The 3,830-nt window shown below is 37.5% G+C and overlaps 1 long non-coding RNA gene across 2 annotated transcripts; it reads left to right on the forward strand.

Moving 5' to 3' along the window:
• Nucleotides 1-466: 466 nt before the first annotated feature.
• Nucleotides 467-2,962, forward strand: LOC308083890. Of its 2 annotated transcripts, XR_013933021.1 has the most exons (6): nucleotides 467-578; nucleotides 1,180-1,210; nucleotides 2,082-2,164; nucleotides 2,388-2,436; nucleotides 2,634-2,680; nucleotides 2,812-2,962. It is a non-coding gene; the product is annotated as an uncharacterized lncRNA (long non-coding RNA). The 2 variants fall into 2 exon arrangements; XR_013933020.1 differs by having other exon boundaries at nucleotides 2,388-2,680.
• Nucleotides 2,963-3,830: the final 868 nt, after the last annotated feature.

Here is a 3,830-nt window from a genome sequence, read left to right on the forward strand (position 1 = left end):
CGCCGACACGCGGTGTTTATTTTTGGACCACAATTCTTATATGAGACGATTCTAAGATGACCCAATGTTATTCTCCATAGAGAAATTACTTCCGCAAACCTGGGGATGAACGAGTCACGTCAGGACTTCGGTGCTCTATAATAGCGAAATAATGCAGTTTGCATTAATGGTGATATATGCAAATATTTTTTTTTAAATGCATAAATATAAAAAATAACGGCAGTTTGCAGTATTGGTGATAGGCTAATATAAAATACTGAGGAACGAGTGAAAGCCAAGCAGTAAACCGCTAACCTCTCGTCACCAGACTTTCCACAGTAAACCGCAGATTGTCTTTGTAGTTCGGTTTGCTTATTTCTCTCACGAGACTTGGCAACACTGGGCTTCACAGCAACAGTAAACCGCAGATTGGTTTCGGAGGTTGGTTTTCTGATTTTCTCACGAGACATGGCAACATTAGTGGTTCCGGTTGCGGACGACAAACAGTAAACACTCACAAATAGATACATTTCATGCGAGTTATCACGATGTTCATCACCATGAAGTTTAATTATTTAAATGGCAATACGACTATAGAGGTGAGTGTTCTTTGCTTATTGATTTTAAAACTTTTCTTAAGCCGCTTGCAAGCTTATAACTTCTAAAGGAAGCTGCTAGCTGCTGCAGCTAGCTAGCTAAGCTGCTAGATGCAGCTAACTAAAGCCAGCAGCTAACTTTAGCAGTCCGTGAAGAACGTCGATTTACAAGCTCAACGCTTTGCATCTGCATCACGGTGTGAGCTTGTAGATCCACTACTTTACTGCAAGGAGTAAAACCACGGAACATAAATTGTGTATAATCTTTTATTTTGTTCCAATTGGAGTGAACCTTGTTGAATATGGTACAGTGTAATAAATTATTGTTCTTTAACAATGTGCAGGCTAACATGTACCAACATGTTGTGAAATGTTTAGTTTATTTACTCTTTTTAACTATTTTTAATTGGAACAAAGTGACTGTCCGTGTATTTATAGATCTCTTCTGTTTAAAGTGACACCAAAACAACAAATTAATTTCAGAGAATGTGTAGACTACTTGTCACTACTGGTGATATCCAATGTTAATGCTATCACCTCTTGTGAGGACTACATGTGATATATTAGGCCATAAAAATGTCTTTTTTTGTCAATCTTGTTTCAGGAACACAAATGGCAAAGGGTAATGGAAACATGTGAGTTTGGCTATATTATGTAACCACGCTGTCATGTCCTGTGGTGGATGTTGTGCCAATGTTTAGATAGTTATACAACTAAACTCTACAGATTGTTTTTAAACTATACACACTGCCCACAGAATACCACGTTGACAGCCCCTATCCACACCTCAACACCAGGTCTTACTAGCAATAGGCTGTAAACACCACAAAGGTGTTTACAACAAACATGTTATGTCTCCTTGGTAGTTCAGCAAAATTGTACATTTGAATTTAACTGCTATTATAGTTACCAGGAGCCTCTCGTATCACATATGTTGAGATGTAGCAAATTCCTACAAAGTTAATGTGCTCACAGTAACAATCAGAATGGAGCATTATGCTTTGTATTGGCCACTTGTACATTCAATTGAATGACATGACTTACAAACTAAAATGTCTTATATCCTGTAGAAATGCATGTTTCTAATAATCGCAACACTAGTTAAGAGTCATTCCAGTGTTGTTGGACTCTTTACTCACCTATGACACACTTTAATTTGAATGGAGGATGTCAACAAGGGAAAGGAAGTTCAAAAAGACATCACCATTACATCAACAACTGTATTTAAAACGGGTGATGTTGCAGTAATTGTCAGGGCTAAAAATGTATTATTTAATTTTCAAGCTGTACAGTGTACACTCTAGATTACATAACCTCTGCTATTGATACTCCCAATCTTAGAATTAATTAATTCGTTTATATGTTCATTGCAGAAGCCACCTAGATTTTGTTTTGGCCAGGCTACGGAGGAACAGTGCTGTTGTGGATCCATTTACAGTGGAGTCAGTACTGCTATATGGGGCTGAGACAAGCTGTGAAATTAATAATGTCATTGTTTTCAAACAGATCACAGCAATACACTGCTTGCTCAAGCTGCCCTGAATGGACTGAGGACACAGATCTATGTGTAGATATGTACATATATGTAGGTATGTGTAGATGGCTAAGTGGAGATATTTGGAGATGACATTGAAAACATTATGTTGGATATGTAATTTCACTGTCTTCCACCCCTAACAGTGAATTGTGGCTTCAGTCCAGTCCAAGCAAGAGTCAGGACTACACAATGTAGAATTTGATTTGCTATAGCTGTGAGCACAATAGTGATGGTGTAATTATGACATGTAATTTACTTTGTTTTCTCCCCAACAGTGTATCATAGGCGTATGCCAAAGCAGTGCCAGGACTCCACAACCACAAGGTACAATTTATTTGAGTTTTCCAGTGATATAAATGGTGAGTTTGTAAGTGAGATGAGTAAGTACCCCCACCAAACAGAGAATCTTAGCCTTACTCCAAGATGAAATGGAGCAAGGACTACCTACACAAGGTAGATTTTGAGTCTAGGAGTGATCATAACGGTGACTATGTCTAATTTATTTCCTTTACCCCCAACAGTGAATAGAAGCCTTACTCCAGCCCCAATGAATAAATAACACCACAAGGTAAATTTAAATTGACTGTAGCAGTGAGCAAAATAGGTTGCAATGGTGCAAGTAAGATGTTTAATTTTCTTTTCTCCCCCCAACAGTAAGTAGCAAGTATGACATGTAATTGCCTTGTCTTTCACCAACAGGAAATCTTATCAGAACTCAGAGGAGAAACATTCACAGGATTCCAAAAGGTACCTTTTTATAAAGTTTGGAAGTCATCTTACTGTGGCAAAGATGTAATTGGGTAGGGATGATGATGTTGAACTTGTAAAACAAGTAATGTTGTTTATTAAGATCTGCACCAGCTAAAGTAAAGCCTCACATCCTAAATCACAGGCAGACTGTCACAAGGTTTCTTTATTTCAGTTTCCCATGTCGGAGAAAAGTAAGAATGGAAGTATTATTTATCATTTCCCACTGTGTATTATTTATTATTTCTGTTTCATATCAACATTATGCTGTTTCATATCAACATAGTATGCCATTGACGATTTAGCTTCTCATTTTCTTTTTGTTTCAGACTTTTCACCAATGGCCTGATGACTAATTTCTACTAGCATGGTGTCGGACAGCAGGAGAGAGCTTTCAAAAGCACTACCTTCTATCTTTCTGTCATCAATGGTAAAAATAACTTTGTCAGTGCTAGTTATTTGTTGATTGCTTATTCAAGTTGTACACGTGTGTGTATGAGAGTTATATGTCATTGTTTTGACTGCAGAAGCCGTTCAGAAGACATTCAGAGAGACAATGGAGAACCTGGTGAGCGCTGCCATCTCTGACCACTTCAAGCAGGCGCCTGGTAGAAGTGGTGGAGGGGGATACAAGAAGAGGGCAACGCCTTGAAGCAAATCAATGTTATTATTTGGTCAAAACATTTTGTTAAAACTTGTCTTTTATGGTTGTTTATCCCATTAAGATAGGGAACGCATCTGTGTCACTTAAGATTTCTTTGGCTATTCAGAAAATAGCAGATATACAGGAAATTCCTGGAAATATTTTGGAATAGAAATTTAAAAAATCCAGTACTGGAAAAGGTTTGGAATTGATCTAAGGTCCTGGAATTTATCAAGGGTCCTGGAAAAAATATTTGGCTATGCATTGTTTTTGGCTATTGATTTTGTTAACACAAAACATTTTCATAAACATGTATAACATTACACGA

Source organism: Gymnoscopelus braueri (assembly GCF_963280865.1).
Source record: "Gymnoscopelus braueri genome assembly, chromosome: 4".
Taxonomy (NCBI): domain Eukaryota; kingdom Metazoa; phylum Chordata; class Actinopteri; order Myctophiformes; family Myctophidae; genus Gymnoscopelus; species Gymnoscopelus braueri.